We start from the raw sequence: 26,962 nt of genomic DNA, 5'->3' as shown, positions 1-26,962 counted from the left end.
AAACTTTCAGCATAATAACCAGATGCCCATTCCATTTCAAAGCAGATGTTCTTGTTAGGGTTCTTTTTTCTGATGAGGAAGCATGACACAAATTTCTGCCTTGTGATCACTGGTAAATATACCACTTCTCCCAATCATCTCTGATAATATGGGATGGGTTGAAATGAATGAGAAAAAGCCCTGGTTAACCAAACTCCTTGCTTAGTCAATAGTATAAACACCCTTCTCTATCTTCACCAAAGACTTCTGTCGGTTCCCATCAGTGCTAAAACTAACCAAATTGAGTTTCATCTCTTTACCTTTACTCTGCCCATCTGCTGTGGAGGACCGAGATGGCCAAAATGTGTCAAGAAGAGAAGAAAAACATGTCCAGGATATTCTACAAACTGTGGCATCAATTGCTGTCTAATAGATGTCTGAGCAGGCATTAAAATACACTTTCAAGAGGTCAGTAGGGTTTTAGGTGACCCCTCCTTAAGTTTCGCACAAGGGCAGTAAATCAGCAAATTCCATTTTTCTTTCTAATACCCACCCCTGGAAGCCCCTAGAGGCATATTTTGTAGCATTGTGTTTCCCCTGTAATTCAGGAAACAATTCAGGAAAGAACTTTTCCGATCAGCTTGCCTAAGGTTTCAATTTAGTGAAGAGAACAAAACTTTACTGAAAAATTGCATAAATATACAGAGAGGAATTTCACATTACTATTTAACAGAAAAAAAATTTGAAAATACAGAAAACCCAAAGTTTGTGGACAAATTGAAATTTTTTCATACTCTTTTTTTGTATTATTTGGAGTCTTTACAAATAACGTATGTTCAGAAGCTGTTATTAGTATTTTGTGTTGTAGCTTTATCCCACAAATTCATTAAAAATCCAATGTACTATTAGAAATATTCACATTTTCTCTTAAACTTCAAGTTCTTAAGAATTAAAAAAAAGGCTTTTCAGTCATTTTACACAAATCAGTGTAATTAAAATATTATGCTTCTGCTTGGGATTATGCATTTATAAATTTCAGATTTCATATATGTTTCACATCATTTTGGAACATTAGTGAGACAGCGGTAGCAATACAATCAAACACTTAGGATTACTTTCTGGCAATTGTTCCTATTTTCAATTTCCCTACTGGTTCTTGGAAAGGTTCAGGCTAAAAGAACATATTTTAGAAAGTTTCACTGATTCTGAACTTTAGGTTCCAGGTAAGTGCAGTCAATATGCATTTATTCTTTGTTTGTTTTTGGTTTAGTATTTGTTAAGCACTTTGTGCCAGGTACTGTACTAAGGGCTGGGGTAGATACAAGGTGATCAGGTTGGACACAGTCCTTGTCCCACAGAGGGCTCTCAGTTTTAATCCCCGTTTTACAGTTGTGGTAACTGAAGCACAGAAGTTGTGATTTGCCCAAGATTACCCAGTAGACAAGTGGCAGAGCTGGAATTATAACCCAAGTCATTCTGACTCTTAGGCCAGTGCTCTTTCATCATCATCATCATCAATCGTATTTATTGAGCGCTTACTATGTGCAGAGCACTGTACTAAGCGCTTGGGAAGTACAAATTGGCAACATATAGAGACAGTCCCTACCCAACAGTGGGCTCACAGTCTAAAAGGGGGAGACAGAGAACAAAACCAAACATACTAACAAAATAAAATAAATAGAATAGATATGTACAAGTAAAATAAATAAATAAATAAATAGAGTAATAAATATGTACAAACATATATACATATATACAGGTGCTGTGGAGAAGGGAAGGAGGTAAGATGGGGGGGATGGAGAGGGGGACGAGGGGGAGAGGAAGGAAGGGGCTCAGTCTGGGAAGGCCTCCTGGAGGAGGTGAGCTCTCAGTAGGGCCTTGAAGGGAGGAAGAGAGCTAACATGTCGGATGGGCAGAGGGAGGGCATTCCAGGCCCGGGGCATGACGTGGGCCAGGGGTCGATGGCGGGACAAGCGAGAACGAGGTACGGTGAGGAGATTAGCGGCGGAGGAGCAGAGGGTGCGGGCTGGGCTGTAGAAGGAGAGAAGAGAGGTGAGGTAGGAGGGGGCGAGGTGTTGGAGAGCCTTGAAGCCCAGGGTGAGGAGTTTCTGCCTGATGTGCAGATTGATTGGTAGCCACTGGAGATTTTTCAGGAGGGGAGTAATATGCCCAGAGCATTTCTGGAAAAAGATAATCCGGGCAGCAGCATGAAGTATGGATTGAAGTGGAGAGAGACACGAGGATGGGAGAGCAGAGAGAAGGCTGATGCAGTAGTCCAGACGGGATAGGATGAGAGCTTGAATGAGCAGGGTAGCGGTATGGATGGAGAGGAAAGGGCGGATCTTGGCAATGTTGCGGAGCTGAGACCGGCACGTTTTGGTGACAGCTTGGATGTGAGGGGTGAATGAGAGAGTGGAGTCGAGGATGACACCAAGGTTGCGGGCTTGTGAGACGGGAAAGATGGTAGTGCTGTCAACAGAGATGGGAAAGTCAGGGAGAGGGCAAGGTTTGGGAGGGAAGACAAGGAGTTCAGTCTTCAACATGTTGAGCTTTAGGTGGCGGGCAGACATCCAGATGGAGATGTCCTGAAGGCAGGAGGAGATGCGAGCCTGGAGAGAAGGGGAGAGAGCAGGGGCAGAGATGTAGATCTGGGTGTCATCAGCGTAGAGATGATAGTTGAAGCCGTGGGAGCAAATGAGGTCACCAAGAGAGTGCGTGTAGATCGAGAACAGAATGGGACCAAGCACTGAACCTTGGGGAACCCCCACAGTAAGAGGTTGGGAGAGGGAGGAGGAGCCTGCAAAAGAGACTGAGAATGAACGACCGGAGAGGTAAGAGGAGAACCAGGAGAGGACGGAGTCTGTGAAGCCAAGGTCAGATAGCGTGTTGAGGAGAAGGGGGTGGTCCACAGTGTCGAAGGCAGCTGAGAGGCCGAGGAGGATTAGGACAGAGTATGAGCCGTTGGATTTGGCAAGCAGGAGGTCATTGGTGACCTTTGAGAGGGCAGTTTCCGTGGAATGTAGGGGACGGAAGCCAGACTGGAGGGGGTCGAGGAGAGAGTTGTTGTTAAGGAATTCTAGGCAGCGCGTGTAGACAACTCGTTCAAGGAGTTTGGAAAGGAATGGTAGGAGGGATATGGGGCGATAACTAGAAGGTGAGGTGGGGTCAAGAGAGGGTTTTTTTAGGATGGGAGAGACATGGGCATGTTTGAAGGCAGAGGGGAAGGAACCAGTGGAGAGTGAGCAGTTGAAGATGGAAGTTAAGGAGGGGAGAAGGGATGGAGCGAGAGATTTCATGAGATGAGAGGGAATGGGGTCAGAAGCACAGGTGGCTGGAGTAGCACTTGAGAGGAGGGAGGAGAGCTCCTCTGAGGATACTGCTGGGAAGGATGGGAGAGTAGCAGACAGTGGATCACGCTGCTGATCAAAATGTAGTCATTAAAAATGGTAACTTTCATCCACCACAAATATCAATATGTTTCACTTTTTGTATAGCCCTTGTGAATAGAAGTGAATTTATATGTATTTAAATCCATGGGTTTCCTACTAATCTACCTGAAAACGAAGTTTCAGTTTAATTTATACTGTTAACCTAAATGTACATAAGCAAGCTTCAGGCTAATTATTAGCCAGTTTTACCACCTGCCTATCTAACAGAAAAAGGGACCCACGGAGCTCTAAGAAGGAGAAAGATTGGGAAATTTTATTTTTCAGTTTGGGCCTTTTCCTCATTCTTTCATATGTGGGTGAATATTATCTTTTGTAAGTTCTAAAAGGAGAAACTTTTGTAGGCCCCAAATGGGCATTTTGCCAGCTTGTTAACTCTGTGGACATTGCATTAACTTCAATCACTCAATGGTACATATTGAGCACTGACTGTGTGCAGAACACTGTACTAAGCGCTTGGGAGAGTGCAATGTCATAAAGAGTTAGCCGCTTAGGAAAATATTGCATCAGTGCATCAAAAGCTGTCTGAAAGAATTCGTCCCTCTTCCCACAATGCCTGCTTTACTTCCTGGGAGTACCAGATGTTTGGAAAGTCTGACTCAGTTACATTAACTAACTAGAGTCAGTCAAAACACTGCAGAGGGCTATTTGCATGTCTCCCCAGAATTGACTGTGGTTGATTTCTCCTCTGAAACAGTCCTAGCTAGAGCTATTAGCTCTCTTCTGAGCTCCTCATCATTGGGTAGAATTTTATTGATTCTCAGTGGGGTTGGTGATGCAGAGAATGAACTGCTGTAAATGATCATCGTTCCGGAAGGAGTGTACGCTACTGCTCGATGTTGATTTGGGCTTCCCCAGGACGGGTGGACTGTCCAGTGATGCTTTATGTATCCCCCATGGCCCAATGTGGGACTTTGTTATCGAGAAGAAACCCAGAATGGAGTCAGTGGGACTCTTTGGTCAACTCAGATAATTGAATAATTTCCACTTTCTATCCCTTTCTGTTATGAGAAATTCCCATTTGTCATAGTACCTATTTACTAGTTGGCAACATGGGTGGTTTGGGGATATAGACCCTCCATAGGCTGATGCAAATTCTCTTTGCTTAATGTGACCTTTTTCATATTTGAATATGAGTTGTCTTGAATAGCAAATGAGTCAGACTGTTCTGCTCCCAATTTAACAAATCTATGATTCTGATCTCTTATGTGGATAAGAGATCAATATTTCATAAATCCAACCATGTAGAAACTAGTCAAGCCTCAGGAACAGATTTCCAACGTTCCAACATCTATTGAATGTTTGACCTCTTCGTCTTACTAATGGGGCAACAATGCTTCAGGTAAAAGGCAAAGCAAAACCTTGTTCTGCCCATTTCTTGACCTTCCCCATGTGTCTAAAGAACACCAAATTATGGTCATTGGAAACGAGAGAATCTTGGCTGATCTTAAAAACCAGTTACATCATTACAGGCTTTATGCTTTAATAACATTGTTGGTAGCTATTAAACACTGAACTCTGTATTAAGCACTGTGTTCAATGCTGGGGAAGGTAGACTTTAAGCAGACAATGCACAGAAGCAGCATAGCCTAGTAAATAGAGCACAGGCCTGGGAGTCGGAAGGACCTGGGTTCTAATCCCAGCTCCACTGCTTGTCTGCTGTGTGACCTTGAGCAAGTCACTTTACTACTCTGTTCCTTAGTTATCTCATATGGAAAATAAGGATTGAGACTGAGCCCCATGTGGAACAGGGACTGTGTCCAACCTGATTAGTTTCAATCTACCCCAGTGCTTAGAATAGTGCTTGACACAAAATGAGCACTTAACAAATATCATCATTATTATTATTGCTATTAAGAGGTATTGAAAGACAGTATCTTCACTACATATTACAGATATGGAAACTGAGTCCCAAGTACCTGAAGTAATTTGGCCAAGGTCACTGAGAAAAGCTGGGACTAAAACATAGCCCTCCTAATTCCCTGTTCCATACTCTTTCCACAAGACAACACTGCTTCCCTTCAAAAGAAGTATAAATAATTTGGAAATCAACAAATGATCAGATATTATTTGTAGCAAAAATAAATGTATTGTACCATTCAAAATGATTATAGAAGCATTAGCCACTGTGTTTCTGAGAATTCCAATGATTCAGTTTGGTTCTTAGAAAATAACACCCCTTGAAGTTCTGAGAAAACTTGTTTAGGCTTTTGTAGAGGATGTTGGGATATGATTGATGGAAAATTCTTTTTAAATCCTGCCATCTCCCCAATCACTTCCTTTGTTCTAATCAAATTTTCCAAGGACCATTTGTCATTGTCTGAATGGATGCCAACCAGAGTTCGTCAAAATTAAAGGAGAAACAGATTTACCACCTTTTTTTAAATCATCATCAGGTCCCCTAAATAGTAGAAGAAATGAAAATGGGAGGAAAATTCTGGCTTTCTTTTGCTGGCACTGAGAGATGGGATCAGAGGGGATTAAGGAGCAGCCTGCTTTTTTTTAATCATGCAAAAAACCCATGTGCAAGAGACCTAAATCAACAACTTGCCTTCAATCTTGCTGAAAGTCTGAGTTTTTAGGTGAGATTGTAAGGAAATGCTGCAAAATCTAACTTGCTGTGTTTGTAATAGAATGGATCTTTCATATCTTCAGATGTTTGTCAGCCTAAGCAGTGGATTGAGGATGTTTGAAAAAGGTTGCCTTGCCGGATAATCATCATGGGAAGATTCTATCCCTCAAAATGACATGAAGGTTTAAGGGTCAAAGAGGGTTAAGGAATTAAATAAGAACTTGAATGAAAGATTTAAATCCAGGGACCTAAGGTAACTGAAAAGGAAATATGTAGTAAAAGCTTTTCCTCAGCAATGCTGGCTCCATGATCCCTCACAAATATTTAACATCCAAAAGTATGATATCAATGAACCGTTCATTTACCTATGGGAGTTTGGAAAGTACTAACTTTCTTCTGGCATAGAGATTTCCTCTAAATGTAGCCTAAGAACTCTCAGAAGGCAAATTCTGTTTGGTTTCTAAAGGGACAGTGTTGTGAAAAGCACAGTCACCTGAGTGTATAATGAAGAGGCAAACTATACCCAGGCAGTTCTGAAAAAGCTTTTCTCCTGCAATGCACAGAGAAACAGATCTTTCTAGATCTGGCCCTAGAAATTGAACACCAAAGAGACTCTCCCAGCTCCTTCTCCCCTCCCACTTCCCCACACTCCACATATGGGGCAAGGTTATGGCTAGTCCTTATAGGATAGGATAAGGATAGGTGTCCTTATCCCCCAGGCCATTGTGATACCATCTCACCTCACCTTGGCAAGAGTTGAAGCCCACATAGTCCTCTATCGCCAGTGATCTCTGTGTTTCCGAGTAATTTGGTTGCCTTTCGCTCTTTCCTGCTTCTGTTTTCATCTCCTGCATTTATCTGTGTCTCAGTTTCCTCATCTGTTAATGGGGGTAAGATGCCTGTTGTCCCTACCATATAGAGTGTGAGTCCATGTGGGACTATTAATCTCTGACCTGAATATCTTGTATCTAGTCCAGCGTTTAGCACAGTTGTTGGCATCCATCATTATCATTCCATCATTACTTTCATTACTGAGCCTGAGGCTTTGGAACTTTAACATCACAAAGATGAAGCTCCATTTCCACCCCTCCAACCACATAACACTACCACCACTTCCACACACTACTCAACCCTACTGATCGTTCATGCTATATTAGCCCCATTCGTCTGTGAGATTTGGACTTTTATTTGACTTCATCATCAGCAATCAATCAGTGGCATTTATTGAGCACTATGTACAGAGCACTGGACTGAGTGCTTTGGATAGCCCAGTACCAGACCTTTAACATCATCTTGAAACCTCCAGTGTCTTCACGTTACCTGTCTCTAATCTCTGATAATTTCGACAACTATTAACAAAATAGACTCCCTCAGCTATGAACTCTTCAGGTTCTAGCATCACTTCTCTAAATAACATCCTCTTTCTCTACTTTCCCAGCTAATTTTTCAGAGGGGGGCCTCCCACCTGCTCTCATAATATACCCTCTCTACCTGGACACCATCCCATCTCAGCTTTTAAAAATTATTTCATTCATTCATTCATTCATTCAATCATATTTATTGAGTGCTTATTGCATGCAGAGCACTTTACACAGTGCTTGGGAGAGTACAGAACAACAATAAGCAGACATGTTCCCTGCCCACAACAAGATTCTAGTCTAGAGAGGGAAACAGACTTTAATATAAATAAATTACAGAAATGTACATGAGTGCTGTGGGGCTGTGAGGGGGGATGAATAAAGGGAGCAAGTCAGAGTGACGCAGAAGAGAATGGGAGAAGAGGAAAGGAGGGCTTACTCAGAAAAGACCTCTTTCACCTCCCTTTACTCCTTCTTTCCACTGCTTTCTTCAATGTATCTTTCTCTGGGACCTTTCCCTCTCTCTTCAAATGTACTCTAAGTTCTCCTGTACTAAAAAGTCATTCTCTGAATTCCACCACACCTTCCAGGTATTGTCCCTTTCCCTGGTCCCTTTCCTAGCCAACTCCTTGAATGGAGTGTACCACTCAGTGAGCAATGGTATTTGATCACTAATTGTGTGCAGAGCACTGTACTAGGGGCTTGGAAGAATACAATACAGTACAGGTAACTGACATGATCTCTGCCCAGTAGGGGCTTACAGGCTGGAGGGGAAGGCAGACTTGAAGTTAAATTATAGATATAGGAAATAGCAGCAGCAGCAGCAGCAGCAGCAGCAGCAGCAGCAGCAGCAGCAGTAGTAGTAGTAATAGTATTTATTGAGCGCTTTCAGTGTGCAAAGTACCATACTAAACCCAGGGAGAGAATACACAAGAGGGAATTAGATGCAGTCCCGGTCCCTCAAAGGACTCATAATCTAAATCTAGTAGACACTGTTCCTTCCTCCTTCCAGTCTGCTGTGTGCAGAATGCTACACTATGTGCTTCAGAGAATTCAATAGAGCTGGTAGACATGATCCCTGCCCTCAAGGAGCTTACAGTCTACAGTGTGCAGAGTATGGTACTAAGCCCTTGGGAGAGTTCAATCAATCATATTTATTGAGTGCTTACTATGTTTTGGGTACTGTAAAAAGAGTTGGTAGATGTGTTCCCAGCCCACAATGAGCTCATAGTCTAGAGAGGGAGACAGACATTAATTTAAATAAATGAATCATGCTTAGGGAAATCTGTGCTGTGGGGCCGAGGGAGGGGTGAATAAAGGGTGAAAATCCAAGTGCAAGGAAGTGATGGAGCATAAAGATGTGTACTTAAGTGCTTAGTGGGTACGGATCCAAGTTCATAGTCAATGCAGGGGAATGGAGGTGGATAGGGGAAATGAGCAAATAGTCAAAGGAGGCATCCTGCTTGGAGGAGATGTTAGGAGAGTTTTGAAGTGTGGTTTTCTTTTGGATATGAACAGGGATGGAATTCCAAGCCAGAGGGAGGATGTGGGCAAGGGGTCAACAGTGAGACAGAGAAGATGGAGGTACCTTGTGCAGGCTGGCACTTAGAGGAGGTGAAGTGTGTAGGCTGAGTTATAGTAAGATATCAGCAAGATTAGGAAGGAAGGGGAGAGTTGATGGAGTGCCTTAAACCCGATGGTAATCAATCAGTCAATAGAATTTATTGAGCATTTACTCTTTGAGGAACACTGTGCTAAGCACTTTGTAGAGTATGATACAACAGAGTTTGTAGACTCTGTAGAAACTAACTCTCTCCTCGACCCCTTCCAGTCTGGCTTCCATCCCCTACATTCCATGGAAACTGCCCTCTCAAAGGTCACCAATGACCTCCTGCTTGCCAAATCCAACGGCTCATACTCTGTCCTAATCCTCCTCGACCTCTCAGCTGCCTTAGACACTGTGGACCACCCCCTTCTCCTCAACACGCTAGCCAACCTTGGCTTCACAGACTCTGTCCTCTCATGGTCCTCCTCTTATCTCTCCGGTCGTTCATTCTCAGTCTCTTTTGCAGGCCCCTCCTCCCCCTCCCATCCCCTTACTGTGGGGGTTCCCCAAGGTTCAGTGCTTGGTCCCTTTCTGTTCTCGATCTACACTCACTCCTTTGGTGACCTCATTCGCTCCCACAGCTTCAACTATCATCTCTACGCTGATGACACCCAGATCTACATCTCTGCCCCTGCTCTCTCCCCCTCCCTCCAGGCTCGCATCTCCTCCTGCTTTCAGGACATCTCCATCTGGATGTTTGCCCACCACCCAACACTCAGCATGTCCAAGACTGAACTCCTTGTCTTCCCCCCCAAACCCTGCCCTCTCCCTGACTTTCCCATCACTGTTGACAGCACTACCATTCTTCCTGTCTCACAAGCCCGCAGCCTTGGTGTCATCCTCGACTCCGCTCTCTTGTTCATCCCTCACATCCAGGCCGTCACCAAATCCTGCCGGTCTCAGCTCTGCAACATTGCCAAGATCCGCCCTTTCCTCCCCATCCAAACCGCTACCCTGCTCGTTCAAGCTCTCATCCTATCCCATATGGACTACTGTATCAGCCTCTTCTCCGATCTCCCATCCACTTGTCTCTCCCCACTTCAATCCATACTTCACCACGCTGCCCGGATTGTCTTTGTCCAGAAATGCTCTGGACATGTTACGCCCCTCCTCAAAAATCTCCAGTGGCTACCAATCAACCTATGCATCAGGCAGAAACTCCTCACCCTCGGCTTCACGGCTCTCCATCACCGCGCCCCCTCCTACCTCACCTCCCTTCTCTCCTTCTACAGCCCAGCCCTCACCCTCCACTCCTCTGCTGCTAATCTCCTCACTGTACCTCGTTCTCGCCTGTCCCGCCGTCGACCCCCGGCTCACGTCATCCCCCTGGCCTGGAATGCCCTCCCTCCCAACATCCACCAAGCTAGCTCTCTTCCTCCCTTCAAGGCCCTACTGAGAGCTCACCTCCTCCAGGATGCCTTCCCAGACTGAGCCCCCTCCTTCCTCTCCCCCTCCCCCCCCCCCCCATCCCCCCAACCTTACCTCCTTCCCTTCCCCACAGCACCTGTATATATGTATATATGTTTGTACATATTTATTACTCTATTTATTTTACTTGTACATATCTATTCTATTTATTTTGTTAATATGTTTGGTTTTGTTCTCTGTCTCCCCCTTCTAGACTGTGAGCCCACTGTTGGGTAGGGACCGTCTCTATATGTTGCCGACTTGTACTTCCCAAGCTCTTAGTACAGTGCTCTGCACACAGTAAGCACTCAGTAAATACGATTGATTGATTGATTGATTAGACAGGTTCCCTGCTCACAATAAATTTACAGTCCACATGATTAGGAGTTTCTATTTGATGCAGAGGTGGATGGTCCACCATTGGAGGTTTTTGAGAAGGGTATACATCCACTGCCTTCTTCACTTCCACTACCCTTTCTTCTTGACCTACTGTGATCTTCTCTTGGCTTCCTTATCTCCACTGAGATTGCACTCTCCCAGGTCATCGACATCACCTCATCAGCACCCTGCTTATTCCCTACTTCGGGAAATGGAATCTCACCCTTTCTTCACCAACACAGTGTTCTCCTGCTTCTCTTCCTACCCTTCTGAACTCTCCTTCTCAGTCTCTTTCACTTCCTCTTCTTCTACCTCCCATCTTCTATGGGTGTTCTTCTAGACTCTGCTTTGATTCTTTTATGTTTGTCATGCTTCACTAACTCCCTCAGGGAGAGCTCATCCACCTTCACATCTTCATAATATTTATTGAGCCTTAATCTGGATGAAGCACAGTACTAGGTACTTGGAGGAGTACAATAGAGCTAGGAGTTGTGATCTCCACTTTCAAGGATCTTTCTGACTACTGGGGAAGAAAGTATGTCCCACCTACAAATGGATGACTCTCAAATTCAATTTACCCTCCCCTCCCTCTTTTCTACTTTATAATCACACTTCCTCTTGCCTTCAATCCTCTACAGTTCTCTAAACTGTAAGCCCATTGTAGGTAGGGAATGTGTCTACCAACTCTGTTAGATTGTACTCTCCCAAGCACTTAGTACAGTGCTCTGCACATGGTAAGTGTTCAGTAAATATGATTGATTGAATCCCATATCCTAAGCGCTACCTTTGACTCCTCTCTCTTTCAACTTCCAAAGTAAGTCTGTCACCAGTTTTCCTGCCACAACCTTTCCAGAGTCTTCCCTCTCCTCTGTATCCAACTGCCTCCATACTAGTCCAGGAATTTATCATACATCAAATCAACTCCTGCCTCAACCTCCTTGCAGACCTCCCTGCCTCCAGTCTCTCCCCTGTCCAATCCATACTTCACTCTGCTGTCAGATCATTTTTTTAAAGCATCATTCCGTGCGTGTCTACCCACCAATCAAAAATCTCCACTAGTTCTTTAATTATTAAACATCTTTTAATTCCCTCGTTCAGTCTGTTGCTAATCCCCACTCATTCATTCTCCACCTAAACAACCACCACCCTGTTTCAAACTTTTGTAACCTCCTGCTTAGGTTATTGTACCGACTGGATGACCGAAAGCTGTAAGTTCCTTGTGAGCAGGGAACATGTCTACCAACACTCTTGTTTTATACTCTCCCAAATGCTTAATACAGTGCTCTGCACATAGTAAGTGCCCAAGAGATACCACCGATTAATTGAACTGAACCGGGAGAGGGAGATAGAGTATTACCTGTTTCGCTCAGTGGTGCTCCTGAGCAAGAGCCTCAGAGTGCTGCTGGCAAAAATCTAGATATCAGGATGACCTCATCCACCTCCAGCCAGTTGTCCAGTTGTTCATTTTATTGTCCGGTACAGATTCCGCCCCGGACACCCAAGCACCCAGCCTCCCTCCGCCTTGGCTCCTATCACTGACTTCTTTAGCTCAGAGGTGGCATCGTTGTTCACGGGGACTTTGGAGCCGGGGGGCCAGAGGCCCCGGAGTGAGGCAGGGCTAGGGGTTGGGTCCATCCTGCCCTGGGATACACATAGCCACTTCCACTAAGATCTCTTTCTGGTCTGTTTTTGTGATGCTCTTTCTTTCATGCCACAATCAATCAATCAATCAATCCTATTTATTGAGTGCTTACTGTGTGCAGAACACTGTACTAAGCACTTGGGAAGTACACGTTGGCAATATGTAGAGACAGTCCCTACCCAACAGTGGGCTCACAGTCTAAAAGGGGGAGACAGAGAACAAAACCAAACATACTAACAATATAAAATGAATAGAATAGATATGTACAGGCAAAACAAATAAATAAATAAATAGAGTAATAAATATGTACAAACATATATACATATATACAGGTGCTGTGGGGATGGGAAGGAGGTAAGATGGGGGGATGGAGAGGGGGACGAGGGGGAGAGGAAGGAAGGGGCTCAGTCTGGGAAGGCCTCCTGGAGGAGGTGAGCTCTCAGTAGGGCCTTGAAGGGAGGAAGAGAGCTAGCTTGGCAGATGGGCAGAGGGAGGGCATTCCAGGTCCAGGGGATGACGTGGGCATCAATATAAATGAATAGAATCATAGATATGTACATATCAAAAAAGTAAACAGGCATCAATATAAATAAATAGAATTATAGATATACACATATATATGTAAGTGCTGTGGGGCGGGGAAAGGGAGGAAAAGCAACGGGAACAAATCAAGGTGACACAGAAAGCTGGGGGAGCTAAGAAAAAGGGGGCTTAGCCTGGGAAGGCCTCTTGGAGGAGATGTGCCTTCAGTAGGCCTTTGAAGAGATTTGTTTGGCAGATTTGAGGAGGGAGGGTGTTCCAAGCCAGAGGTAGGACTTGGGCCAGGGTTTGACAGCGAGACAGGTGAGATTGAGGCACAGTGAGAAGGTTAGCACCAGAGGAGTGAAGTGTTTAAGCTGGGATGTAGAAGGAGAGAAGTGAGGTAAGTTAAGAAGGGGCAAGGTGAGGGAGAGCTTTGAAGCCAATTGTGAGGAGTTTTTGTTTGATATGGAGGTTGACAGGCAACCACTGGAGATTTTTGAGTAAGGGCGGGGTGACATGCCCTGAAAGTTTCTGTCAAAAGATAATCCGGGCAGCAGAGTGAAGTACGGACTGAAGTGGGGAGAGGCAGGAGGTTGGGAGGTCAGAAAGGAGGCTGGGACAGGATGAGGGACTGTACTAACATGGTAGAGGCTTGGATGCAGAGGAAAGGGTGGATCTTGGAGATGTTGTGAAGGTGACTCTGGCAGGCTTTGGTGTGGATTGGGTTGTGTGGGGTGAATGAGAAAGTGGAATCAAGGATGACACCAATGCTGTGGGCTTGTGAGACGGGAAGAATGATTGTGCCACCCACAGTGATGGGAATGTTCCAGAGAGGAAAGGGTTTCGGAGGGAAGATAAGGAGCTCAGTAATGGACATGTTGAGTTTTAAGAGGTGGGAGGACAGAGATGTACAGATGCTCTGAAGGCAGGAGGAGATGCAAGTCCAGAGGGAGGTAGAGAGAACAGGGGAGGAGATGTAGATTTGAGTGGCATCTGCATAGAGATAATAGTTGAAGCCATGGGAGCAAATGAGTTCTCCAATAACAATAATAATAATAATGATGGCATTTATTAAGCACTTACTATGTGCAAAGCACTGTTCCAAGCACTGGGGAGGTTACAAGGTGATCAGGTTGTCCCACGGGGGGCTCACAATCTTAATCCCCATTTTACAGATGAGGCAACAACACGTGACATGATGGGGTCGGCAAGGGGCAGCCAGGCACAGCCCTACCCCTACCCCTTCCTGGCCCCTGTTACCTGGGTGCCCACCTGCTGGGTGATTTATTTTGTTAATGATGTGCATATAGCTTTAATTCTATTTGTTCTGACAATTTTGACACCTGTCTACATGTTTTATTTTGTTGTCTGTCTCCCCCTTCTAGACTGTGAGCCCGTGGTTGGGTAGGGACCCTCTCTATATGTTGCCGACTTGTCCTTCCCAAGCGCTTAGTACAGTGCTCTGCACACAGTAAGTGCTCAATAAATACGATTGAATGAATGAATGAATGAACTTTATCCTAGCATGCTTTAACTCTGCCCTCTCCTCTGCCTGGCAAAATTATTTGTCCATCCGTATTGACACCCATGACCATTGCCCTCACCAATTGTTCCAGATGTTTAACTCCCTCCTCAATATTCATTCATTCATTGTCATATTTATTGAGTGCTTACTAAGCACTGTACTAAGCGCTTGGAAAGTACAAGATGGTAACATATAGAGATGGTCCTTACCCAACAACGGGCTCACAGTCTAGAAGGGGGAGACTGACAACAAAACAAAACATGTAGAAAGGTGTCAAAGCCATCAGAATAAATTGAATTATAGCATAATAGAATTATAGCTATAGCTATTCTCAAAACCTCTGCCCCCCACTTCCCCCATCCCTTGTCCCTAATGACCTGGCTACCTAACATTGAGAAAATTGAAGGTATTGGGTATGATCTCCCTAAATTCTCCCCTTCTCTTCTCCAGTCCCTCTCTCCTCCTGCCCCCTTTTCAACTCTCTCATCCTGTAACCTTAGGGTTATCCTTGATTCCTCCCTGTCATTCAACCCAAATATTCAATCTATCACTAAATCCCATCAGTTCTACCTTCACAACATCACTGAAATCTGCCCTTTCCTCTCCATTCAAACTGCTACCACATTAATCCAAGCATTTATCCTATCCTTCCTTGTTTACTGTATCAGCCTCCTTGCTGACCTCTCTATCTCCTGTCTCTCCCCACTACAGTCCATATTTCACTCTGCTGCCAGGATCATTTTTCTAAAGAAACATACAGTGCATGTTTTCCCACTCTTCAAAAACCTCCAGCAGTTGCCCATCCACCACCGCATCAAACAAAAATTTCTCACCTTTGGCTTTAAAATATTCAATCACCTTGCCCCCTCCTACCTCACCACACTACTCTCCTAATACAACCCAGCCCACACACTTTGCTCCTCTACTGCCAACTCACTGGCATACTCACTGTATTTCAATCTCATATCTTGCTACCAACCTCTCACCCATGTCCTGTCTCTGGCCTGGCGTGCCCATCCCTCTTCATATCCAACAAACAATTACTCTCCCCATCTTCAGAAACTTACTGAAGGCGCATCTCACTGCCTAAGCCCTCATTTCCTCTTTTCCCACTCCCTCTGCTTTTCTCTGCCTTGCTCCCTTTTTTCACCCACCCTCCCTGCCCCCCAGCCCCATAGCACTTATTTATGTACATATCAATCAATTACGGATGAGGTAACTGAGGCAGAGAGAAGTTAAGTGACTTGCCCAAAGTCACACAGCTGACAATTGGCGGAGCCAGGGTTCAAACCCATGACCTCTGACTCCAAAGCCCGTGCTTTTTCCACTGAGCCTCGCTGCTTCTGTCTGTCTCCCCCTATAGACTGTAATCTTGTTGGGGACAGGGAATGTGTCTGTTATATTATTGTGTACTCTCCCAATCAGTTAGTACAGTGCTCTGCACACAGTAAGTGCTCAATAAATATGATTGATTGGTTACAAGGAGTTGGTAAGGGAAAGACTCCAGGCCAGAAAGGCTAACTTATTACACATATGAAATTCCCCAACCACACATGTACACCCACACAGGAAACACAAGAAACTGTCATAAACAGATTCACCTGTGTGGCGATACATAAATCTATATGAAGGAATATATGCAAAGACACTCTTACTTAGAACTGGGTACTCATAAATAAGATATCCATTTTAAGTATGCACTCCTTTTTATAGTGTTTGTTAAATACTTATTACGTCCCAGGCACTCTACTAATACCTGGGGTAGGTAAAAGTTAATTAGGTTGAACACTGCCCCTGTCCTACATGGGGCTCACAGTCTTAATTCCCATTTTTCAGATGAGACAACTGAGGCACAGGGAAGTTAAGTGACTTGCCCAACATCACACAAGAAACAGGTGGTAGAGCCAGAGCTAGAATCCAGGTCCTTCTGGCTCCCAGGCCTATGCACTGTCTAGTAGGCAGCACTTCTTCTCTTCATAAATATTTGTCAAATATCACCAAATTTGATACACTGAGACCCTATTGCCTCATTTCTCATTGTCTTAATGGTTCTTGAAGCATTGTTTTATATGTTTTGAACTAGAATACATTCCAGAACCTCTGAAGAAACAATAGGAAATCCATTATACACCATACGCTGTAATGATGAATGTAACTGTGTTTAATCTTTATTCAAACAATTCAAAGCATAACATCACCATATTAAATACATGAGTTGTCATATGATTTGAGTGTTAACTGGAAGCCATAGAAATTGAAGATTCTTTTCTGACAATAGTAGGGAGTTTCCAACTTTTTTCTAAATTAGATTGAACTTAAATTTGTCCAATTTCTTTTCTTCCTAAAGCCCATTACGGTAGGCTAATTTCTTAACACCTCTGTCCCTTGAATCTCTATCAGGGTGATCTTCTTCAATCAGTTTCAAACTTTCTTTTGCTTTCTTAAAAATGGATGCAAGACTTTAATCTGAAAATCAGCTGGAGGTGGAGAAATCATAATTTCCTCTTTACCTATTTGTGGAATCTCTCAGCGATGCATTGGATCATCAGAGTTCAATGAGGTATTCACTAGAAAACAATATTAACTATTGTGGAAAGGTGGCATTGATAGGATACTGTAGAGTGGAACATGGTAGCTGAGTTCCAGTTCTCACAGCCTTTAGGAAGGTGGGACACTCTAAGTTGTCTGGATACTAAAGACACCCTATCTTATCTTCAGTTTGGTGAGAATCTTGATGCTATGTCAAGCACTACATTCTCCCTTTGAGCCTCCCATAAAACATACTAGCTTTCAGGATGTGGTGGTCTAGTTTTTTGTCTATTCTTCCATCATTAGACAATTACCCGGAGAACATAACTGAGTAAAAGGTGTTAGCACTGAGTCACTGATGTTGATTATTGGTTGTGTGTAGTGTTTGCCAGGCTGGTACAAAGCTTTGGTTGCCTTCAATCAGTCCATAACATTCTTCTGGTTCCGAGATCCCAACTCCTTGGATCGGATCTTGGTAATGGCATCCTCAGAATGGGATAGTCATCTTGAGTATGTAGGTGGATCCAAACAAGAAAGCTGATGAAATGATCAGCATAGTTCTGTACAGGAAGCCTTTCGCTTTCAACTATCCCAATTATGGCAAACGGCACTTACAACATCTCTGAATTTACACCCCATTTCATGTGTGTGACGTTGGATCTGACTTGACCACATCCGGCTCCTAAAGTACTTGTACCCCTCTGCCCTCATGGCTTTCCTATCCTCCTTCTCATCACTCATCCTCCTGTCTCCCCATCCTGAGGGTCACCTCCTCTGCTTGGGGTAGCTGTTGCTGCCATTGCTGACCCACTATGGTATTACTGCGCGTGTGACTGGACCTGGGTGATAATGATGATGATGGCATTTGTTAAGCACTTACTATATGCCCAGCACTGTTCTAAGTGTTGGTGAAGATACAGCCAAATCATGTTAGACACAGTCCCTGCCCCACATGGGGCTCACAGTTTTAATGATGATGATAATGATGATGATGATGATGGTATTTGTTAAGTGCTTACTATGTGCAAAGTTCTCAGCACTGGGGGGATGACAAGGTGATCAGGTTGTCCCACGTGGGGCTCACAGTCAATCCCCATTTTACAGATGAGGAAACTGAGGCACAGAGAAGTTAAGTTACTTGCCCAAAGTTATACAGCTGACAATTGGCGGAGTCAGGATTTGAACCCATGACCTCTGATTCTAAAGCCCGTGCTCTTTCCACTGAGCCATGCTAACCCCCTACCTTTTACAGAAGAGGTCACTGAGGCCCAGAGAGTGAAATGACTTGTCCAAGGTCACCCAACAGAAAAGTGGCAGAGCCTGGATTAGAACCCAGGTCCTTCTGACACCCAGGCTGGTGCTCTGTCCACTAAGCCATGCTGCTTCACAGCGGTGTGTGGCATGGGCCCCAAGGAGGGTGACCCCGGTGGCAGGAACAATGGCTACTGCGGTTATGTGGGTTATCTACTGCCCCTTTCTTCCCTGCCACTTCTGGTAATGACAGACAAGTGGCAGCAGTTGTAGGGCAACTGAGCAGTTAGGTCCCTTCTCCCTCACTGCCCATCTTGATCCACCATAGAGGGTGGGGGAGGGCCTCAGAGGGGGCCAGAGGCTATGGCAGAAGCTGACAAAAGGTTCTGAATTCCACAGAAATTTTCTCTTGGGATGAGATATTCTGTTCAAAGCACCTTACAAGCATTCATTCATTCATTCAATCATATTCATTGAGTGCTTACTGTGTGCAGAGCACTGTACTAAGCACTTGTAAAGTACAATTCAGCAACAGATAGAGACTATTCCTACCCAACAACAGGCTCAGGTTCTCCCCTTTTGCCCGGATCCCTTCACTTCTCTCCTTTCTCTCCACTGATCCCCCCTTTTAGACTGTGAGCCCACTGTTGGGTAGGGACTGTCTCTATATGTTGCCAACTTGTACTTCCCAAGCGCTTAGTACAGTGCTCTGCACACAGTAAGCACTCAATAAATACGATTGATTGATTGATCCCCACGAAGCTGGGGGATTCTGTTCCCAACACCTCTCCCTCTCCAATTGTAGCAGCACTATTAAAGGACACTGTTTTTAATTATCCTGAATTTAATGTGTAAGCATGGGGCTTTGCTAGTGGCCATGACAACTTCCCAAGACCCTCACTTCTCTCTCTCTCTCTCTCTCTCTCTCTCTCTCTCTCTCTCTCTCTCTCTCTCTCTCTCTCTCTCTCTCTCACACACACACACACACACAAACACAAACACACCACACACACACACAAAATAAAGAAAAGGAAGAATGAATGAATGAAAGAGACACAGATTGAAACACACTGAATCCTTTCTTCTCCTAGCTGTTGACATTAGAGCCGACAGCTTTTTTTGTCTTTACCTTTGAAGTTCCTTTCCCTGCCCTGCCTGCTCTAGCAAGAATAGTGCATGTATTTATTGAGCACCCACTGAGTTGTGGGCTTGGAGACAATCTCTCTTTTTATTGCCAAATTGTGCTTTCCAAGCACTTAGTACAGTGCTCTGCGCACAGTAAGTGCTCAACAAATGTGATTGAATGAATGAACACTAAACTGAGTGCTTGGAAAAATGCAAAACAAGGAAGTGCCAACCAAGAGTTTACATTCTAAAGGGAGAAACAGACATGAAAGTATTTGGAAATAGAGTTACAGTGCTCTGCACACAGTAAGCACTCAATAAATGTTATTTATTGATGTAAAAGTACAGTTGACTAGCATATATGTATATGTGCATATGTACAAATTAATATACACACATATAAATATGCTATACATTTATAAAAATGTAAAGAGCCTCCAGAGCTCAGGATGGGTGTAAGTGCTGGAACTGGCTGATGAATTTGTATGACTTCATCAGCAATGGGAATTAATTGGGAAAGGCTTAGTGTAGGAATTGGGACTTTAGGAGGACACTGAATGATGGGAGCTGAGGTCTGTTTGGTGTGGAGAAGGAGGGAGTTCCAAAAGTGGGGAACAGCTTGGGCTACGGAACGAAGGTGAGCAAGGTGAGAGTGAGGTACAGGAAGAGGTTAGCTTGAGAGGAGCAAGGAGAGAAGCTTGGGAATAGAGGGTGAAGACAGCAAATATGTTTAATGGTAGTTGTTAAGTGATCATTAAGTGCCAAGAACATTACTAAGCACTGGGGTATGTACAAAATTATCAGATCGGATATAGTCCCTTTCCAGCACAGGATTCACAGTCTAAAGAGGATTTAATTCTCATTTTAGTGATGAAGTAACTGAGGCACAGAGAAAAAGTGACTTGCCCAAGTTCACCCAGGAGACAAATGGCGGAGCTGGGATTAGAACCCAGGCCCTCAGACTCCCAGGCCAGTCTCTTTCCACTTGGCCATGCAACAGGACGACTTCTTTGAAAACCTTGGAGCCGGTGGCATTCAATAAAGAGAGATCTAGGAAGGCTGTAGAGAGTTTTGAGGAATGGGTGGTGTGTGCTGGGTGATGCTCTATGAAGACAATTCTTGCAGCAGGATGCAGTAGAATTTGGAGAGGGGAGACTGGAGGTAGGGAAGCCAGCCAGGAGGCTGATACAATAGTCTAGCTGTGATAGGACAAGATCTTGGATCAGGGTGGAAGCTGTTTGGGTGGAGAGGAAGGGGCAGATCAGGGAGATAGACTATGGAAAAAAATGACATGATTTATCAGTGCCCTATTCCTTCTTAAAGTCTCACCGAATCCCCTCCAAACTCTCTGGACCCTCCCCTAATCAAACATATACTACATGCCCATTTTTTCATACACATAGTGAGTAAATTTTAAAAAAGTTTCAAATTTATCACCTGTGTTTCAGATTATTTATAGGTAGAGGTAAGGTATAGGTACAGTGCTGTACTCTTCTATGCTTAATAGACTATATTTAAAATTGTATAGGTAATTTTTGCATCAATGATATTTATAGTTTAAAATACATCAATGTAACTGTATTAATTTATTATTATTATCATTATTGTTGTTACTGTATTTGTTAAGCACTTAATATGGGTTAACCTCTGTTCTAAGCTCTGGAGTGGATACAAGTTTATCAAGTTGGACACAGTTCCTGTCTCAAATGGGGCTTACAGTGTAAGTAAGAGGGAGAATAGATATATAACTCTCATTTTACATTTGAGGAAACTTAGGCAGAGCGATTACCTCTCAGGGTCACACCTGGAGAATTTACAGTACTCTACCAGTCTCGGCTACTGGAGGAAGAGTCAAGTAGAGGCCTACCCATTCCATTCCTAGCTTGGGCAGTGACTAGCGAGTGGAGGGCAATCTGCTACAAGACAAAACTCACCCATGCTGGGCAGCAGCGGCATGGAAGAGAGTCGAGGGCAGAGACTCGAGTTTACTGTGCGGAGGGCAGCAATGGTAAACCACTTCTGTATTTTTACCAAGAAAACTTTATGGATACACTACCAGAACAATTGCAGATGGAGAGCGGGGCGTTCTGGGAGAGATGTGTCGTGGTGTCGCTATGGGTTGGAAACGGCTCTACAGCGTAAGACAAGACAAGACACTGTTCTAAGCTCTGTGGTAGATACAAGTTCATCAAGTTGAACACAGCCTCTGTCCACATGGGGCTCACAGTCTAAGAGGGAGAACGGATATATAATTCCCATTTTGCATTTGAGGAAATTGAGGCACAGAGAAGTTAAGTGACTTGCCCAAGGTCACACCGGAAGTACGGCCAAGATTAGAACACAGGTTCTCTGTCTCCTGGGCCCATGCTCTTTCCACTAAGCCATGCTACTTCTCTAACTGATTGAACACACAATTCTTGGTAATTTTCGTCTAGATAGGATTCCCAGTCATGGTTCAGGAACCAGTTCCCACCTCATTAATCCTTAAGAAAAATCGGTTGCAATTTATGAAGAACCAATTGTGTGGTAAATAAATTCATTGTGGACAAGGAACATGTCTACCATTTCTACTATATTGTGCTCTCCCAAACAGTGCAGTGCTCTGCACACAGTAAGCAGTCAATACATATGATTGATTGAAAAGTCCGAGGTCTGGCTCCCTGCATTCCAACTTTCAGCATATGCTTCCAGTCAAATCACTGAAGAGATCTTGAGATCTTGAGATGCCAGCAAAGAAGGGTTCCATGCTCTCAGTTGTAATTGGGCTCTGGCAGCCTCTAGAGATGTTTGACTGCATGGAGAAGTTGACTAAGGTCCTGAGACTACTCCACATTCGTGCGACTCATCCCACTAGAGAGGAGAGAGCAGTTTCCATCACTTTTCCAGCAGCGGTGCCTATGTCCGAACCCACGTGACCTACTGGAAAGAGCACAGTCTTGGGAGTCAGAGGACCTGGGCTCTAACCCCAGCTCTGTCACCTGCCTGAGGGGTGACCCTGAACAAGGTCTCTTAATTTCTCTGTGCCCCACTTTTCTCTTCTGCAAAATGGGGATTAAATTCCTATTCCCCATCCACTTTGAAAGTGAGCCCCGTGTTGGGCAGGGATTGTGTCCGATTTGACTCTCCTGTGTGTACCCCGGAGCTTAGTACAGTGCTAGACATCTAGTGAACACATAACAAATATAAAGATGAAGAAAAAATACTGATGATGAGGATGATGATGGTGGTGAATGGAATGAAACACGATTGACAAATAAACCAAGATTTACTTAACCTATTTTATGTAGCTATACTGTAAAGGTAAATTCTTACTATGTTCCAAGTACTCAATCATGGGCCTGGGAGTAAGACGGTCATAGGTTCTAATTTTGACTCTGCCACATGTCTGCTGTGTGACCTTGGGCAAGTCACCTCACTTCTCTGTGCCTCAGTTACCTTATCTGTAAAATGGGAAATGAGACTGTGAGCCCCACGTGAGGATAGGGACTGTGTCCAACCCAATTTGCTTGTATCCACCCCAGTGCTTAGTACAGTGCTTGGCACATAGTAAGTGCTTAACAAATGCCATTATTATTATTATTACTCTGTTAAGCATGGTGCTATGCTCAAGCAAACAGTAGAGACCCTGGTTTTAGACTGTGTTCCCAGATTTTTAGGAAGCTCTCACTTCACCCAGCTAAGAAGCACATCAATAGACCTGAAGGTATTTATCCGAGAGCCACTTTATATTATTTCCTCTTTCAAAATGCACTTATAAGAAGCCACAACTTGCAGAAGATATAATTTACAGACTCAGACTAGTTCGAACCAGCAACAAGTCTCCAAATGTATGAAATCATCTATTTGTGAGAAAAAAGAAGAAAACAAAGATTTTGTTGACATTTTAGAGTAAAACACTATTGCAGAATTTGACCTGCACAGGACCCAACCTAAAAAGTGAGGATGGACAAAGAAGCAATAAACTGACTCTTCCCAGGTCACCTGGTTGTCAGATAAGGCACCAAGGTTCAGGCCAAACTAAAGATCATCTGAGCAAAGACACCGTCCAACTTTCCTTATGAGACATGGCCCCTCAGACAGTTTTATTAGCTTTCCCCCACGAGTCAATCTTACCACTGAACAAGAGGGCAGGCTCACTAAAAATGAAGCCCTGGATTCCACAGTCAGCTAGCACTGAAAGGATACTTGCTATAGCATCATCCTTTGAGCCCAGATAAGTACAGGAGAACACTAAAGCAGAAAGAGGGCAATTCAAAGCAACTCTAAAAATTGCTGTAAGAGCCCAAGCCACAATTTCAAATGGTTCTAGAGGACAGCAGGATGCTGGAAAAAGGGAGAACCCAAACCCGAAATCCTTATGAATTTTCTACTTCAAAAAACTCTCCCTTTTTGATTGTATCACTAAATCAATCAAAGGTATTTTATTGAGCACATACTGTGTGCAGAGCATCCTAATAAGTGTTTGGAAGAGTATAACAACAGAGTTGTTAGACATGTTCCCTGCCCACAAGGAACTTATAGTCTAGTGGGGGTGACAGGTATTAAAATAAATTAGGAAGAGAATAAATTACCACCCGGAGAAGTCACGAAGATTTGTTTAATTCAGAAGACAGAGACATTCATCCCCACATGGGGCTTGCCATCTTAAGTAGGAAGGAAAACAAGTATTTGGTTCCCACTTTGCATATGAGGAAACTGAGGCCCAGAGAAGTTAAATGGCCTCTGCCTACAATAAGTGCTCAATAAATACGATTGATTGATTAATTGATTACCCCAGGTCACACAGCAAGTATGTGGCAACAGTTACATTTTATTGATTAGCACAGTGTGTGACAGAGATGCCTTGAAAGATGTTCATATCACAGCAGCCATGAGTGGCGCAGAATGTTGGATGGACTACTGCCTTATATGGTTCAAGCTCACACTGTCTTTAGGATCATTGCATAAAAAAGTGACTTTCAATCCACCAAATGAACTAAATGTTATGTCCCGGGTTAGCAGAAGAAGCAAAATCACAATAACCCTGCTAGAACAAGAAGATCCAACTGCAAATCCCCAACAGATTTAATGACTGGACAATTTTTCCCTGATACCATATTCCAGGCAGCTGCCAAGACAGCCCTTCTCTGATTAGGACCTTTCCAGGCAAAGGAGAATAATGACATGCCATAATAATTGCAGCAATCTGATCTTCTAGATTTCTTTTTGGAATCGTTGAGATCCTGTACCATTTCCTCAGTTTGTAAGTGTCTTTTTAGTGTTTAACAGGTTGCCCTCTCCAAGCCTGTAGATCTCTGCAGGTAAAAAACTAAGTCCAGAGGCCATTTTTCGTGTTTCTGACTACCGTGTTGACTTCTTCCACAGTTGACAATTGTCGTGTCTTTGAATACTGGAAACTTTTCTGTGTCTCAAGGGCTTTGTTGAGGAGAATGCTGAGATATCACAGGCATTATTTCAGGATTTCCTTCTGGGCTGTGATAAAGCCGAAGTCATTTCCACTCACTAGAGGTGCCATGTCTTTAACAACTTATTTCAAGTTCTTGGCTTCTTTGTGCTCTGCCTAGCCATGGATTCCTTCTGCTTTGACATCTCTGTCATGCATGGTGCTTAATTGATTATTCCCATGTTGACCAACCATTGCCTGGTATAGCCTATGTGAATGTCTCACTCATTCATTCATTCATTCAATCGTATTTATTGAGTGCTTACTGTGTGCAGAACACTGTACTAAGTGCTTGGGAAGTACAAATTGGAACAAAAACAGTATACAAACCAGATGAGGACACAGCAGGATCTGTGGCTGATAGCACTTGCAGGGATATGAGAAGCAACGTGGCTTAGTGGAAAGAGCCCAGGCCTGAGAGTCAGAGGTCATGGGTTCTAATTCCAGCTCTCCGCCACTTGTCAGCTGTGTGACTTTGCCAAGACACTTCCCTTCTCTGGGCCTCAGCTACCTCATCTGTAAAATGGAGATTAAGATTGTGAGCTCCACGTGGGACAACCTGATTACCTTGTATCTATCCCAGCACTTGGCACATTGTAAGTGCTTAACAAATACCATCATTATTATTATTTCATTATTATTATAATTGGTTCCAAAAACTGCAGTGCTAGTCTAAATTCATTCATTCATTCATTCAATTGATTTATTGAGTACTTACTTTGTGCAGAGCACTATACTGAGCGCTTGGGAAGTACAAATCGGCAACATGCAGAGATGGTCTCTACCCAACAACGGGCTCTGCTTTCTCATGAATTTGATAGCCCTGAGGTGTCTATGCAAGAGAATGTATATAGTTCATTCAATCCATTCAATTGTATTTATTAAGCACCACTTACTCTGTGCAGAGCACTGTACTACATGCTTGAGAGAGTACAATCCAACAATAAACACACATATTCCCTTCCTGTGATGAGCTTACAGTCTAGCGGGGGAGACAGATATTAATATAAATAAATAAAATTACAGATATGTTCATACGTGCTGTGGGGCTGGGAAGGGGACGAACAAAGGCAGCAAGCCAGGATGACGCAGAAGGGAGTGGGAGAAGTGGAAAGGGGGGTTTAATCAGGGAAGGCTTCTTGAAGGAGGGGTGCCCTCAGTAAGGCTTTGAAGTTGGGGGAGAGTAATTGACTGTTGGATTTAAGGAGGGAGGGTATTTCAGGTCAGAGGCAGGATGTGGGTGGGGAGTCGGCAGTAAGATAGGCGAGATCGAGGAATGGTAAGAAGGTTAGCATTAGAGGAGCGAACTAGTTTTTTGAGGACTAGGGAAACATGTCCTGCATGTTTTTGTAGAAAAATGATCAAAGCAGCAGAGTTAAATATGGACTAGACTTGGGAGAGACAGTTCAACATAAACCATCACCACTTAAAGAAAAGCAACAGTGGCACAATCCCCAGGGTTTGTGGGCAGGGAATGGGTCTGCCAACTCCCTTCTATTGCACTCTCTCAAGCACTTAGTACAGTGCTCTGCATACAGTAAGCACTCAACTCTGATTGACTGAATGATTAAATAACGCCTTTCAGTACCTCAAGACGGGCTAAATTGAAGCACAAAGGAGCATTTTGAGCAGAGGCAGCTCAGGGTAGATGAGCAGAGTCACAGACTGCAGGAGAGGCATTACCTGCAAATCAACGAATTGTCTTGCCTTCATGCAACCTCGGTTTGGGAAGGATGCTAGTCACCTCACGGGCTTTAAGGACACTGCATCCGTGGAGATCACCACAGGAGGCTGCACTTTCATTACAGGTTAATCAACAGAAAGATCAAAAGGTACAGAGAGTTGGGAGATAACAAACCCTCTTCTAGAGAGTAGATCCTGATAGTGTTTTGCTACTGTGAGAGGCTCGTGTGACAGGTAGCAAGGGTGATTCCAGCTGTGCATGAAAGAGAACTTCATAGCTGGGAAATCAGCACCTTCAAAAAACTCACTGCAAACGTCGAAGTAACTAGCTTCTACTGCATGACTGAAACTAAGTGTACTAATAATTGGGAAGGCTTAAGGGGAGAGCTAATTATTAAAGCATGAAGTACATATTTAACACACTATAATTAAGTACGTAATTAGGCTCAAACTTCAACAAGGTATCTGCATGCTTAATCTCATATTTAAAGCACTT

General features: G+C 43.9%; 1 protein-coding gene and 1 non-coding gene across 2 annotated transcripts in view; both read left to right on the top strand.

The window, feature by feature from the left end:
• The window catches only part of VWC2L (von Willebrand factor C domain containing 2 like), a 133,696-nt gene that overhangs the window by 31,127 nt on the left and 75,607 nt on the right, over positions 1 to 26,962 (top strand). The window lies entirely within an intron of this gene.
• Positions 21,127 to 21,264, top strand: LOC119931126. The gene has a single exon (XR_005451986.1). It is a non-coding gene; the product is annotated as a small nucleolar RNA SNORA7 (small nucleolar RNA).

The sequence above is a fragment of the Tachyglossus aculeatus genome, chromosome 7 (assembly GCF_015852505.1).
Source record: "Tachyglossus aculeatus isolate mTacAcu1 chromosome 7, mTacAcu1.pri, whole genome shotgun sequence".
Lineage (NCBI taxonomy): Eukaryota > Metazoa > Chordata > Mammalia > Monotremata > Tachyglossidae > Tachyglossus > Tachyglossus aculeatus.
Note: the sequence above shows the minus strand (reverse complement) of the source record. Positions and strands in the feature narration are given on the sequence as shown.